The 17,027-nt window shown below is 36.0% G+C and overlaps 1 protein-coding gene across 4 annotated transcripts in view; it reads left to right on the forward strand.

Moving 5' to 3' along the window:
- Positions 1-17,027, forward strand: part of CysRS-m (cysteine--tRNA ligase-like protein, mitochondrial) — a 185,809-nt gene that overhangs the window by 144,137 nt on the left and 24,645 nt on the right. The gene's annotated exons all lie outside the window — the stretch shown is intronic.

A 17,027-nucleotide genomic window follows, 5' to 3' on the forward strand; every position in this document is an offset into this window, starting at 1 on the left:
TAATGTTTTTTTTAGTCCAAAGGGATTTGAATCCCGAAGGACTATTAGTTTCGTTTTGGCATTTTGCGTCAGACTCATAAATGTCGGTTCACTTTTCAAACTGTTGCCACAAAATGTTAGAGTCCTGCATTATATTTGAAGAAATTAAATAATGAAAAATCTGCATAAATGTATGTATATTTCTCGTATTGTGATAAAACAACGGTACATAGAGTCATCGAATTTTGAATAACGTAATCCTCCAACGAATATGAGCATGTGGAAGACCAAATTTGAAATTTGAAATTTGTTTTATGATCGATTTCCTATTTTTTAAAACTTTGACGAATTTTTGATTAACAAACTCAAGGATTTCAAAGCGAGCAATGGCAACGTTGTGCAGAAAAAACATTTTTATCTCCAGCGCGTGAGTCTCTGTATTGGAAATTCTAAAGATATGCTCGTTTTAAAACTATTTTGCGATATTGCTGTTGCACTGGATCTTATGGTTTAAGTGCGAGGAACATGATATTTAATAAAGAAAGGTAACACACAAGATGTTAAAAAACGCCCCTTTGGACGTAATTTAAAATCTGAAACATTTCAGATTTTTTTTTTTTTTTTTTCCTTTGAGAACATACAGACTCCCTCCCCGTGCACCACATATGTACAACACGGGGCTTACAGAAGTAAGTTAACTAGAACATTAAAGGTTACATATATAAATAAACATTAAAAATTACATGCATAAATAAAGCGAACAAAAGCAGAGAACAGCAGTCTGGACTTCATGAAAACAGATAAGTTCACTGGCCAAGTCACTCCGAACATCTTCAAATCGTTCTGTAAGCATAATCTAGGGCCATCAAATGTAGGGCACGAGAAAATCAAATGTTCCACATCCTGAGGAACTCTTTTTGAACATTCACATAAATTGTTTGATCGTAAATTAAAACGAAACAGATAACTTGCAAATTTACCGTGACCAGATAAAAACTGAGACACTTTAAAATTTAACGAGAGGAAAGACTCGGAATTCAGTCTATTGTAAATAGAAGGAAGGAACTTTTTGGTGACTTCAGCATTACAAGATGAAATGTATTCCTCATTCCACATAGCTAAAAGCTTTTTATAATGAAAGGACTTCCAATAGCTCTTTGGAATGCTAATGTTGATATCAATGGGTAAATTTAAGGCATCTTTAGCTAAGAAATCAGCTCTTTCATTTCGTTTCATATATATTTCATTTATTGAAACATTAAAAAAAAATTTTGTTTTTCCATGGGTAGGCTGGTGAGGTAAAAAAATGCAGCTTTTGAAATTGCCTATAAGCAACCCATTGATTTTATTATCTTCTTTTTCTTGTTTTCAAATTGCTTCTCCTTTTTTTAGGATTTGTTCCTGTGACTGTTAAAAAAAATAAAGTATTGCTGTTGTTAAAATTACTAAGCATGGAAAATTGATGAGGTTTACAATTCAAAGATATTTAAATATCTACGGAAAATAATCAAAGACTGTCTGGTTATGGAAGATAAGCAAAGACTGTCGTCTATGGAAGATAAGCAAAGGCTGTCTTTAAATGAAAATAGTGCATATTTACACTACATCTTCATGCATCCCAACTGGAGCTTAGTTATGTGTAAACTGCAAAAGGGGCAATGGCCTTCATCCACTGATGAACTAAGCAAAAGAAATTCTGAAGTTTGTTCCTTCAGGATTGTATATAACATGAATTCCAAATCATTTTCATATTTCATTGTGAGTTATAACTTAGGTAGACAAACATAAAATAAGTCCAGATGTCCTTTTATTTGGTTTAAAAAAGAGAAAGACCTTTGAACATTATCCCTTGTAGTGATGTTAGTTAAATTTTAGATAGTGTGTTTAATATCTACAGGCATTCGGGTATTGATAGAGAGATTTGATGATTATAACTGTATTTATCTGTCTGGGCCGTCATGATGACAAGATTTGGTGAAGAATATTTTCTTCTTTTTTTGTAGCATACATAATTCATGAGGGTTCAGATTTATCTTATAACAAGTGATCTTATGCTGAATTTTTTATCTGCCATGTAGTCTGCTCTTTAGGAGTCGCTGCATTTGACATTTTCATCTAAGCAATGCCAAAAGTAATTGCATATGTCTTAACAGATGTATGTCAGTTTGACAGTAAAGAATTTGTAATTGAAGTATTAAAAAATCAATCAAAAACAAGACTACCTGTGGAATACAATGACCACATGGACTTTCTAATAAATTTTAAACATGTTGAAAGGAATGTTATCATATCATCAATTAAACTAAACATGATCATGTTCCAGAACCTAAGGACTCTAGAATCCGAGATCATGATTAGTACACCATGGTAAATTTTTTTCTTATTATGGTGATATAAAAGTAATTTGTCCCTGCTTCTAGTGATTTTGCTGCCTAGAATATTCATCCTTAAAATAAAACAGTGTGCTGTAAAATTGTATAAATAATTATGAATATATGCATTTGTTGTTATTATATTGATTTAGACAAAATTTAAACACAAGAGGTATCCAAGATAACTGGAATTATTTTAAAGTAATTATACTTTGCACATAAATGTTTTAGATTCTTTTCAAAATACTTTCCATTATCATCACTGTATTTCCCCCACTTTTGGAAACATGGAAACAGTTCTCGAACTCTTGATCCATAATGTTATTCAAGGCTAGCAGCAAATTCTCTTGCACTACATCTGCTTCACTGAGTGGCCTTTTTCAGCCGCTGAATTGTTTTCTGAGAGCTATTTTTATCCATGGAAATAGAAAAAAAAACTGCATTAAGTTAGAAGATTTTGCGAGTAGCAAAGTGAGACACAAGAACTATGTTACTTTTTCCCAAGAACAAGAGTTCCTTCAGAAATTTGGTGAATAAACTTCTGACAGTCTTCATTAAAAACCTATTACTTTTTCTTAATATTTTCTGTTCATCAATGGTTATCCAAGTCATAGCACTCTTCCTTGGACATGTTACTTTTTTTTCAGTTATGATTTACTCAATGTATCATGTCTGAAGGTTTGCTGAAGTAAAACAGGCATTTTACTCGGGGGGGGGGGGGGAATTCCATGAATGCTTTGTTCTTTGTGATCACAATGTAGAGTCATTAGGTATTTCAAAACAGGAAACATGAAAAATGTGCAATGCTCTCTCTGGGAATCGAACTTGAGCCTGTCGAGTATGCTTTCAATTACACCATAAAGACATGCGGAAAGGAGGGAGAAAATACTGTATAACATGTTGCAGAAATGGCAGAATGCTGCAAGCAGGAACAGAAAAAAATCCATCGGAGATTAACCATTCTATTCAGGTTGATATGGCTTAATACACTGGTCATCAAAATTAAAAGATAATGCAAAAAAATATGCTCACTATTTTAATGATGCAACCAATGCCCAGTGCTGTAATTATTTATGTGAATTAAATAACAGTTGAACACAAAATTGCATTTCCGCTAATACGTTTGTGCTGGAAACATGCAAATTTGTTGATTGACAATGTGGTGTACATTATACACATATTGTAATTCTGGTCTATAGTGTTGTGTAAAGTGAATGTGGTTTCTGAAGCCCCGTTCACAAGAGCAGATTCGACCGGTAGCGAAAACCGGTTCTTCCAACGTGTCCCATTCACATGGGAACAAGCATTAACTGCCTCGCCGAATTGGAGGTAGAACTTTGTTGAATGTTCCTTACCTCTCGGGAGCAGGGCAAATGGAGAGATTTCCCGTACTTTACTGTGCAAATGCACAGTTCACTTAATTTTAGTTACTGCTTGCTGGACTGTCAGTGAAACAATCACGCTGATAGATGTCTGGGGATGTGATAGCATCCACCCAAAAATTAGATAAAACTGTCCAAGGTATGGAAATTATAGATAAATACAGATAAGGTTATCTGATGCTAGTTATTCCAGAAATATCGTTCAAATTAAAACTAAAGTTAAGACAAGTGCATATCGGCTTCAACGCGACAAGGAACTCGGTATCTTTTCAATGATTTTTTTAAAAAAAATTTAAGCATTTTCATCTACTTTTTATGAATATTATTAAATGGTTTTGAGAGACAAAATAATATTAAGCTGAAAAAAAAGTTTTTGCTAGCAATTTTTTTTTAATTAAAATTTTTGAAGAAAAGTTTTACAATTAAAATGTCTTTCTTCTCCTACAATTTTCAGTGTCTTTCCCCCCCCAGTTTTTTTATTGTATTTATTAGAGTTTTTTTAATAACTTCAAGGAATGATTTTGCAATTAATGAATTAATTTCTGAGAAAAACATAAAAATACACTTTTATCTAAAATCTTTAAAACAAATATAATCTCAGTCACATTTTCATTTCAAATAATGTTTCTTTTCAGTATTTTGCAAAACCCATCCTCATTTCTATAAAGTATATAATTTTAAAGAAGCAGTAAAAATAATAAATAATTTAGTCCATACCTGTATATGTTTTAGGACTTTAAGTAAAAGGATTTATCGAAAAAAATGCAAAAGGTTTCTCAGTTTGCAATTGCAGTTTAAAGAATACAAACGGTCTAAATAGACATTTAATCATTTGAAATCTTTAAAATTTTATTACTGAATTTCAATACACACACACATATATATAAATCAAACGTAGTACTATTTATTCAATTGGTAAATATAAGCATAAAATTCAATTGGTAAATATAAACCTTTTTTTAAAACCTTATGTGGGCAGAAAACTTGCAAAAACTCATAAAATGCTAGCAAAATTTTTCTTTGCCTGTTTTTGTTTTGCAAAACATGTTCAAAACAATTTTAATACATTAATGAATTATAATATTGTTGCGTGCGTACGGGTTTGTAATAGATTGAAGATTGATAATAGTTCATAAATGATTGTCATTGCACTCAAATCGGATGATAACTTAATTAAATTAGTTTTATCAACAGAAACACTTCAGAGTTCTGGAATTTTCCACAGAAATACTCGTACAAGTGTTTAGAATATCACTATGTATAATCAGTAGTTATGCTTCAATCTAATAAGAATGTTAAACACAACAGAATACAAAACGCATCTTAAGAGAAAGTTAACTCATAAATATCTCCAATCTCATGCTGAACTAAAAACTGGCAACAATAACAACTTATATAGTATAAATAATGTCATAAAAATAGTGTGGTAAAATGAGATTATTACTTTGAAACCGATGCTTCGAATTGATGCCCAAGAAAAACCAATATTTCCCATTCTGCTTCATTGCATATCTTTTAAAAAAGTAAAAAAATCATCCAATTAATTTCCTTTATCATTTTTTTAAATGCAAAAAGTTTGTTTTATAAGCTGTGAAAATGTCGGAAGTTTGTAACTGATATATTTTTAGATATGAAATTTTAAAATTAATGGGCATCAAAAAGTCTAAAAATATGAACGATTTTCAAAAATTCTCTCAAAATATTTAAAAAAAAAATTACACTAAAAATTTCATTTAATTTTTTTTCCTCCACAGTGTGTTGCAAACTATAATATGAGATTCTCAGTTTATTTGGTAATATTTGCAAAAAGTCATTTCAACTTTAAATTTGAAAAAAATAAAACTAATCCTCTAAAAATCAAAAGTGTGACACCACATACACAAGCAGTGTATGTACAAAGTTTGAGTTCTATATCTTATCGGGAAGCAGTTTAAAAATCCGTGACCACCTTTTAACCATAGCGACAAGCACCAAGAGTGAACTAAATAACAGCTTATAAAATAATAATAATAATAATTAAAAAGCATATATTTTTCAGGTACCAGTTGAGAAAGCACAGATTACAAAATTAACAACAGTGAAAAAACATTAAAAATGTGTAAACAGTATTAGAAGTTGGCCATTTCGGAAGCGTGATTGTTCACATAGGCTTAGGTGTAAGGGAAGGAAGACGGTGGTCTTCTGAACGGGTCCTAAAGACGAAACTCTTTCATGTCTCCTTTTTCTCCTCTTGCTAACGGCAGCTGTGCGAAGGAGTGTTGCATGTGAACGGGGCTTGAGAGTGATTAGTATTCAGTAGTTATGGCTCAAAGGCATCATTTAAGTGAAGGTCAAAAGTGGCAAAGAATTGGTAGAATTGAGGGAGGTCACCCAAGATTTGAATATCCCTCAAAGTGCCATATCAAGAGATTGAGCCACTTTTTAAGCACTGGACCAGTTGATAGACTGCCTGTTCAAGAGTGACCAAGAGCAAGAACTGCATCAGAAGATCATTTTCTGTCGTTGTCGGCTCGAAAAAACTGCTAAGCGACTACAAGAGATTTGGTTTTAGACCTTCAGGCTGCCACAGGAACTCAAATTAATCATTCTACTGCTGCATGAAGTCTTAACAGAGTTGGACTACGTGAGAAAACCAATGGTTTGTGTCCCATTCACTCCTTTCCAGAGGAGGACGTTTAAAATGATGCCGTCATCATGTTCAATGGAGCCAAGATCCAGCTTCCAGAGGGGCATTTTTAAACCAGTGCCATTGTCATGTTCAATGGAGCCAAGATCCAGCTTCCAGAGAGGCTTATTTAAACTGGTGCCATCGTTATGTTCAGTGGAGCAAAGAAAACTGCGTCCGAGTATTATTTACTGACAAGTCCAGATGTGGTCTGAACAGTGATTCTGGATGTGTTTTGATCTGGACAGAGGGAGGAACACGCAACTTACCTTCCCTTGTCCATGAAATATCCTGTTTCCATGATTGGGGTTTAATGTTTTGGGAAGGAATGATGACAAGTGGCCACACCGGAGCTACATATCTTTCACGGATATTCTGTAACCACTTGGAGATATGTGGATAAGGTATTGCAACTCCAAGTTAGACTGTTTAGGAGTGCTGTTGGCCCAGATTTTTTGCTAATGGATGGCAATGCTCAGCCTTATCCAACATATGTGTTGTCAGAATACTTGCAAATAGAAGATACCACTCAAATGGACTGAACACCTTACTCATCCATCTTGGACCCATTAGATCACACGTGGAATGCCATAGAGTGCTGAATTTCAGTGTGCCGGATTCTCCCCCCTGGACCCTCCAGGAGCTGAAATGTTCATTTTAGATGAGTGGCATGTAGTTCCATGAGACTTGATCAACACTTTGGTAAAATTTATGAAATCAAGATGTGAGGTAAGCATATCTGTATTAGGTGACCATGCACCATATTAAAGAAAAAAAATTTTTCTATGAGAGGTGACTTAATTTTTCCGACATTCTCCAGATTCCATAAATTTGGTTTTAATTTTAATATTTTGTTAACAAATTATGTTAACTAATGCTTTTGTACAAATTTCTATTAATAATTTTTCTTTAAGTATCAGTTACGTTTATTTCTGCCATTACCCTTTAATTTTGATGAACAGTGTAAATAGGCATAGGAAATCCTAAGCTAAGAAGGTCTAGAGGCACAATTCATAGTTACAAAATGCTTCTTTGCAATGATATCATTCTGTTTACTTTGGGGTACCTCTTTGTATATCTTGCAATTCACAATTTGTTAATAGTTTAAGACTGGTGACATTACATTTAGGGATTTAAGACTTTATTTGACAAAGTGACGGTACATGCATGCATATAAATAGTTTCATTGAAAATGGATTAACTTTTCAGTATCGGCTAGATGTTTTCAACATTTAGTTTTAATATTGTTGCATTCTACGGGTTCATGCATTTGGAGTAATTGATGATGACACTTGATGTAGAATCAAAACTATTTCTTTGCTAATATTACACAAGGCAGTTCCAAAAACACATTTACAGTCGTTAAAGAACTTCAACAAACACACTGAAAGAATCAGCAACACAACCTTCAGGATATTACTGTGAAGACAGCTTCACGGCAAAGCACTAATGTACAGCTTCTGACTCTGAACTCAAGCCACTACTCAATTCTACTTTGTACTGGCAAGATATATACAGTCAAAAGTCTTTAATCCGGACTCGTCGGGACTTCGGCGATTTCGGATTATCGGTTTTTCCAGATTATAGATCATCAATTTAAATTTGGTAAGATGGCATGCAGAAATTATACAATTAAAAATATGAAACCGTAATTTATGAAATAAAGAGCAATTATGATCTAAAGGGTATCAAAATTAAAAAAAAAAAAAAAAAAAGCTTAATATTTATTTGTTTACTTTATTAAACATTTCTTTCAACGTGTGCATGCGTAAAGCATACATTACGCATAGTCAAAATTAGAAAAATTGCAACCAGAAAACTATTTGATGTGTATTCATGATATTTATAATGATGAGGAATTTGATTTAAATCATATCAAAGATGGAGTACATTGAGATGAAATACTACATTTAGTAAGGAATTATAAGCCAAATAAAATAAAAACATCTGCCCTGAAGATGAAGATAGCGCTGATAGATCAACTTCCAGTTCATTGCACGCCGCGACGTTACCTCCCCGCAGAGCAGCGTGAAATTGATAAACAGGTTTCGGAATGGTTAGAGAAACAAAGAATATGCTTCATCCATTTTTTTGCAGCAATTCCACTTTTTGCTTGATGGACATCGAAAAATGTTTTCGCTTTGTAGATCCTTTGGCAGCTCCAGAATCGGAAATTCTTTTTGACATAATCAAAAGTTTTTTGGTTTGGAATTGGGGGACTTGACGGATTCGTACCGTAACATCGCTCAATCTGTTAAGAACTGTCTAAGATCCTCCCAATGTGACTGCAGTTTGGGAGAAATACCTGTACGACGATTTGGATTCCACAGCCACACCTTGCCATTATCATGGAACTGATGTTCGGTGGCTCTTGCGTCATATCTCTAATTCCATCCTGTCAGTCAGATGTTGATTTGATTCCAGGCAAACCTGTGTACCGTTTCCAAACGGGCCTTGAGGTCTTGCATGTTTTCCTTAGGCGATGAATGTACATCTATAGGGCAGCTGAAAAGCAAGTCACTTGGCAGACGGAGATCATGATTGAAGGGCTTTTGGGATGAAGAATAGCCAGTGCTCTCGTGAATGGCACTACGGTAAGCAAGCAGGAACAGGGGCAGCTTGTGATCCCAGTCTTCTTAGTTCTTAGAAACCATGAGCAAGAGGTGGTTCAGGATTGTACCATTAAATGTCTTCACCATGCCATCAGACTGTGCATGTAACAGGGTCATCTGTGTTTTCTTGATTTCCAGTAAGTCACAGAGTCCCTTGAAGACAGCTGAAGAAGTTCCTGCGTTGATCGGAATGAATCTGGAGGGGAGTCCGAAATTTGGACACCCAGTGCTGTAACAGAACTTCAGCTGGCATGACAGCCTCTTGATCTGGAATTGGGTACGCTTCGGGCCACTTTGTAAAATAATCTATGACATTGAGGATGAATTTGTTGCCATCTGTGGTCTGTGGAAAAAGTCCAAGTATATTAAAGACAATTTGCTTGAAAGGCACTCCTACATTGTATCATTGCAGCCTTCCCTGGCTATATCCCTTCAGTTCTTTCTTGGCTGGGCAAGCATCTGAAGATCGGCACCACTTCTCAACATTGATTTTCATCAAACTTCAGAAGAAGCATTCTCAAACCTTGTTTAGTGTCTTCATATAGCCAAAACGTCCTCCTGTTGGACTGATGTGTGTTTCCATCAAAACATCAGGTATTCCATTTCGAGAAAGCAGCAGCCGTCATCTCTTATTACTTTTATAGTCGATATAAGACACCATTTCGGAAGTGCAGTGAGTCCCAGTGAGCCCAGTACCTTTTAGTTGTAGGTCTGAAGATGGAAATGGCCTATCCGTTGGGTTTTGTACTGAGTGATTCTTTCATCTCTATCTTTGGCTTAATGTCAGGCTCCACGAATTGATCATCTCTAACTTTTTTATCACTCCATGGATCTAGATCAGCTGATGCTGAAGACGTTATTCGCTGGATGCTAGGATTCGTCAACCCATACTTAGCCTTAGCTTTTGAATAGTGCCTGTACAGGCTTTATGGATAAAGCAATATGGATATATTATGGATAAAGCAACTGCATTTTCATGGGAGAAGCCTTTATGATGCTTTATTTCAAAGTCTTATTCCTGGAGTCTTTGAATTCATCTGGCTATTTGCCCGTCAGGATTTTTGAAATTCATTAGCAAGGTTAGGAAAGCATGATCGGTCCACGACAAAAATTTTCTGCCATAGAGATAATGATGGAAATGTTCTATGGATTTTATGTTAGTGAGCAATTCTTTGTGGATGATGCAATAATTTCTTTCTACCTTGGACAAGCACTTACTCCAATAGGCTATTATTCACTCTTAACCATCAGTCTTTTGGGAAAAGACAACTCCCACACTTTCATTGCTCGCATCTGTCCCTAATATGAATTGTTTGTTGGTCTGGGGATATGCGAGCACAGGCATAGATGTTGATGCCGCCTTCACTGATTAAAGGATTTTTCACACTCCTCATTCCACATGAATATTTGTTTACTCTGTTAATTTATACTCTGCTATTGATGTTGAAGAACCCCTTTACAAGTTTTCTGTAATAGGTGCAAAGTCCCAGGAAGCTCTGTAGTTGATGAATATCCATAGGGCATTCCCGGTCTTTAACTGCCGCACTTTCTCTGGATCTGTATGGATACCTTTGACAGAGATGATGTGCCCAGATAGATGACTTCACTGTGGAACAACTTGCATTTCAAAGAACTCAGCTTAAGGTTGGCGTCTTTCAATTTCTGCAACATCTTCCTAATATTTTCTAGATGTTTCTCAAAATTATGGCCTACTTTAATGTTGTCATTTAGGTAGACCAAATAAGATTCGTAAGATAGGCCATGAAGCACCATCTCCATCGAGTGTTCAAATGTTGCAGGGGCATTACAAAGTCCAAATGGCATAACTTTAAACTGCCAGACTCCTTGGCGGGTAGTGAATGCAATTTTCTCTGTATCATCAGGATAATTTCCACTTGCCAGTATCCGCTCTTGAGGTCCCGAATGGAAAACCACTTGTGTCTGTCACTTATGTGTCTGATAGTGTGTCTAGAATATCATCAATCCTAGGAAGAGGGTAACTGTCTTTCATAGTGACATTATTTAGTCTCTGGTAGTCGATACAAAATCTTGTCGAGCCATCTTTCTTCCTGGCGAAAACTATAGGAGATGCCTGGGGCTTGTGGATGGTTCAATGATGGTCATTTTCTTGCATCTCCTTCAGAAAATTTCTAACCTGTTCCTGTTTACAAACAGCAAATGTCTGGGATATTGCTTGATCGGAAAGTGATCCCCTGTATCAGTTTGATGTTGTGTCTGTCTTGTGCGACCAACATCTCTGGATGTTCTAGAAAATAGATCTTCAAATTCTGTAATTTGTTTTCTCTGTCACACGTCTTAGTTTGTTGGTTAAATTTGCACTCTGCAGAAGTTCTTCCAGTCGCCTCAGTCGGAACTACAGGTGGGGCTTTGTAACATGTACATAACTAGTGTGCATGTTGGTAGCACTTAAACCCTTCTGGATGGTTCTCGGTCTGTGGCTAACATTCTGCACTCTCACAAAGTCTCTTGAAAGATCTGCTAATGCCGTGACCGCTAATACATCTCTTGGGCTACTTTCAGGGTTTTTCAATTCTTCCAAATTTGAAGCTATTGGTGTTTTCTATAAAGCTGGCTATTAATAATACTGTCATCGAAGGGATGGTGACAGCTGCTTTTGTTGTTACTTGGTGAGCTGAAGAAATGCTGTTTTTTATTTCAAACATAACTATATCTTCCTTTGCAGAATGCATCTCGTCATGTTTAAAGTCCAGTGTAAAGTCGTATTTCCATAAAAAGTTCAGTTCGAGTATTAATGCCTCCACAATGTTAGTGATGAAAGCCGGGGGCTGGTAGGTCTCATTTCCAAAAGTAATGGTGATATTAATTTTACTTACAATCAGGATCTTATCACTGTCTGTAAAGTCACACAGGGCAGAGTCTGTCGCAACGTTTCATTCAGTTTCCTTGCTGTATCTGTTTTGACGATTGTTATATTTGCTCCCGTATCGATAATCTGATCATCTTACAGGGATGCTTATTCACATACCTTTTAATGAACAGCCCTTTGCCTCATAGTGAAGAGATCTGGAGAACTTTCAAAGGGGCTGCATCTCTGTCTAGCAACCTCTACCTCATGAGAGTTTGCATGTTAGTTTCCCTGGTTTGGTTTTACAATTCCTGTGGAGATCTCCTTCCAGTCCGCAATTCTATCACTTAATTTTTTTCTTGTATTGCTTGTATTCAGACTTCTTAACGCCTCCCAAATCTTTTTTATTTCTTTTCTGAAATTAGAAACATTGGCTCTTCTATTTGAGTCACTCTAATAGGATCACAAACGTTTTTGAGTCGCTTGTTGAGCCTACTTGAACTTCATGGCATAGACCAAGGTGGATTTTAGGTCTTTCAGATCTTCTAATCTGACAGCCTTCTAAATTTCTGAATCTTTGCCTGTATCCTCGACAAAATGCATCATGGCCAGATTTTTGCAGACATCAGGTGGACAGTCAATATATGCTTGATGCACGAGCCTCTCAATGTTAGTCACCAGTTCTTGAAGGCTGAAGGCTTTCTGTGATTTCCTGCTGGCAAGTTTTCAACTGCAGGTGATTCTTTTATGCATTTTCTCGGTTCCAGTACATTCGAGGGTTGTTGAAGTTCGAAATCTGGTCTCCTGACAGGACTCCTAAAATGTCTGCAGCATTGCCGAGTAACACAGCCAACTGCAACGTCTTCATGTGGGAGTCCCACTTGTTAGTTTCCTCTGTGATTGAAAACTGGGTCTTATATACACTCCATGATTATTTTCCATCATATATGCTTGGTTTGAATACCATATGAGAAGAAACTGGGAAAACCTTAAAATCTTCAGGTTCCTTCATGGGCTCGGTCCGGTTTTCTTTCAGAACTTCTACTTCTTTCTAGAACTTTCTCAATTTTTCTTCAAATCATTCTTCCACATCTGCTATTTTGGCTCCAGTTTCTTCTAACTTTGCTTCACATTCTGTTTCATGTCTTCTAATTTAGCTTCGTTTTTGTGTCTAAGCTCCACAATGTCGCTTCTAATCTTATTTTGCTCCACTTTCATATATTGAAGTTTTTCTTGCAGCTTTTCTTCACCAGTTTTTATTTCTTGACACAATTTCATTTCACTCTAACTTTTCTTGTCCAACCTTGATCTCAGCCTTCATCTCTTAATGTCTGGCTTTCATTTCTTTTTGTACATCAGAGGCTTCATTTCCTCTGCCATGGCTTTCTCCAGTAGGCAGGTCACTGGCATTCACTCACAAATTCCACTTCTGACAAGAATTGTTGCATTCTAAAGTCCCTATCACATATGCTTCCACTAGGTGGGATTGGGCGTTGAAGGGGACATTTCTCAGAACCTGCACATTTCCACAAAACCTGCCTACCTAGGTTACCATTTTCACTTACTAAGCAGACTTAAATGTCAAACAGTAATCGATTATCACTTGGATTGGGATCGCGTGATCCTTCAGAAGCAGGCTTTCGTATGATTGCTTGATAGATTGTACGCGGGATAGAGCTGCAGCTGGAACAATTTTGGCGAAGTTTCAAAATATCCCGCGTAGCCGGGACATCATTTCTGTAACTAAGCAGGACTTCGCTTCCAGTGGAGCTTTTTCTTCTAGGAATCCTCCTGTTTAAACCAGTGCTACCAGAATCTCGTTTCTCATAAAAGTTCCATCTAGCGAGGACCGTCACTAGATGTGATAACCCTTTAAGGGTTCGTGGAATTGGAGTAATTGATGATAACACTTGATCAAACATCAAAACACAATTTATTCACGAGTAAGCACTGTTATACAGGACAGTTCAAAAGATATGCTTACAATCGTCAAAAAACTCTGATGAAAACACTGAAACAATTAGTAACACAGCCTTCAGGCTATTATGGTGAAGGTAGCTTCACAGCAAAGCACTAAAATACAGCTCTCAACTCGGTTGATTGCTTTCAAGCAAATCTCTGAACTCAAGACACACTAATCTCTGAACTGAAGACACTACTACTCTCTCCATACAGGCAGGGTGTATAAATATAGCTTTAACCTACCTTGAGAATATTGCCAAGAAAACAGCTAATCTAAGAATGCATTCTAGAAGCTTCTCACTCCATCTATGGCATATCGCCAATTTTGTGCCAAAGCTGTTAACCCTTCCTTTCCTTGCCAATTTTTGGTTTGGCAACCTAACCTGCTTTCTGGGGAAGCTATCTTACCACAGTCAGGCGTTTTGCAACAATATTCTTTTATGCCATTTTTCTGATATTAAGTAGTTTAGATCAGTGGTTCTCAACCTTTTGACTAATGCATACCACCTAAACGAAAATTGAAAACCTTTAGTACCACCACTACATTTTATGATCAATATTTTTCAATTTCTAAATAAAAAATATTAAAAGAAAAATTTTTTTAAATTTTCAGATTTTATATTACGCACAAAGGGACCTTTTTTAAACGTTTTGTATGTTACCTTTATTTATTAAATATCATGTTCTTTGCACTAAAACCATAAAATCAATTCAACAGCAATATCACAATATACACTGCTGGCTACACAAATTGCAACAACAAGAAAGACAAGAGGTATCACAACAAAATTTATTTAATAGATAACATGTTGACCAAGTATCAAATGATTAAATTTATAGACTTCTGTGACATGTGGTTCCTTCCAGAATCAGTAGCCAGAGTAGTTGCCATTGTTGGAGATCACCGCTGCCACACGACTCGGCATTGATTCAAAGAGACTTTGGATGTGTTTTTGGGGTACAGAGACCAAGCAGCTTCCACACGTTGCCAAAGTTGATCTCGTGTGGCAGCTTGGGATGTAATCTGGGTCAATCGTTCAGCAACCGTGGACTGCATGTTTTCTCTCGCCGAAAGATCCGAAGAACGAGCCGGCCAGGGAAGCAATTCAATCTGGCAATTAACGAAGAACCCTTGGACAATGTGTACCATGTGTGGTCACGCATTATCCTATTGAAATATGGCTGTGGGCCAGCCCTGAAGGTAAGGAAGGCAACTGGCTCCACACCTCAGAGATGTAGCACTGACTATTTAAAGTACCGGCAATGCATACTAGAGGAGTGCAAGAGTGATATCCAATACTGCCCCATACCATAATACCCGGTGCAGGACCAGTGTGGCGGTGCATAATGCAGCTGTTTAGTATCCTCTCTCCACGCTGTCTCCAGACTCGAATCCGACCATCGTGGTGTTGCAGACAGAAGCATGACTCGTCAGTAAAGACAATTTTATTCCATTCTGCCGTCCACATCCTTCTTTCATCACACCATTGGTGGCGGAGACATCTGTGGTTCTGCGTCAAGGATAGACGAAGCAATGGCCGTTTTGAGGACAGACCACACTGCTGTAAATGGCGTCGAATGGTACGTGTAGATACTGGAGATGATGCATTATAGACTGAATGTGCTGTTCTATGGTTCGTGATGTTACTGAACGATCCGTCATTGCCATGCGCACAATGTTCCTGTCATCACGTGAAGTGGTGTACTGAGGTGGATGCGATCGAACACGGTGGTCCGTCATACCCTCCTGCATCTAGTGGTCACATATCCGCATTACAGTTGTTTGGTTTTGTCCAACACGACTACTGATTTCCCTGAAAGAAAATCCACAGTCTTGGTAGGCCACTCTTCTTCCTTTGTCGAACTCGGATACTTGATCAAATGATGATCGCTGTTTACTATGAGGAAGAATTGATTTTTTTAATGAAAAAAACCACAAGAAAAACACAATTGCTGAACTTAAAATTGTCAAAAACTCCAAGCCTTAAATAGCATTTTGAAGTGACGCCACAGGCGTGCGTGATGTGTGTCTGCGCTGAAATTCTAATCATTTGCATATCTCACCTCCGATAATGCATGTTGTAAATTTCATGTTATTTGCATGCTTCCTTCAGGGTGTTGCATTTACGGTGGCCAGTAGTGTATTTAAAAACAGCATACCTTTAGATTTTCCGATACACAGTCTCGTTCGCTGGAGATAAAAAAAATTTCTTTTCGTGTTGGTTATTTTATGGTTTTGCCGTTATTTGCTTTGAAATCTTTGAGTTTGTTAATCAAGAATTCCTTAAAGTTTTGACAAATTTCAAATAGGTAATAAAACAAATTCAAAATTCGGGTTTCCAAGTGGCCATGTTCGGTTGGAAGACTACGTTATTCAAAATTTGATGGTTCTAGGTACCATTGTTTTTTCACAATGTGAGAAACAATCATGCAGATTCTTCATTGTTTAGTTTCTTTAAATATAACACATGATGGTTATATTAATGACAAAGTTTAAAAAGTGAATCAACGCAAAATGTCGTTTTGAAATTAATAGCCCTGCTGGACTAATGCCTTTTGGGCTAAAAAATATTTTGCCATTTGTACAACCTATTGGCTATTTGAATTAAATATACACACAAAAATATTAGATTAAAAATTGGTTACCATTTTAAGTATCAAAACTTAAGTTATAATAATTTAATTCTAAAAATTAGTGCAAAATTTGACTATGTTTAAGAGAAATCAATTTCTTTATGTCTGGTCTCATTTCACTTAGTTTTATTTGTAAATTAGAACTAGAATCCACATTTTATTTTGTTCTGTATTTATTTTTTAAATATAACATGCAAGAAAATTGTTCTTCACGCATGTAGATTGTGCAAAAAGGCAATAAAAGTTTAATAGTTTTATTTCAAATGCTTCTATTTTTTAAAAATTTTATTTATTTATTTATTTGGTTAAGCCAAACGTTAACAAGTGTGTTATTTTTGAAATCTTCAATTAGAGTTTGATCACAGAAATTTTCTATCAGTTGTGCTTTACAAGATAAAATTTCAGATATATTTTAACAAAATGGATTTCTAATCCAATTTTCTTTTTCACAGTCCTCAGGAAAATACATATTGAAATTATTTATCAATGAAAAAAATGATTTTTAATGCCAGTTGCTAATTCTTCTATATTCAAATTATTTTCAGTTAAGAAAACTTTCTAAAAGTGGCAAAAAGCTTAAAATATTATTATCGA

This window comes from Stegodyphus dumicola, chromosome 7, assembly GCF_044657685.1.
Source record: "Stegodyphus dumicola isolate Sdum_Otavi_A_Nest chromosome 7, ASM4465768v1".
In the NCBI taxonomy this organism is placed as follows: Eukaryota; Metazoa; Arthropoda; class Arachnida; order Araneae; family Eresidae; genus Stegodyphus; species Stegodyphus dumicola.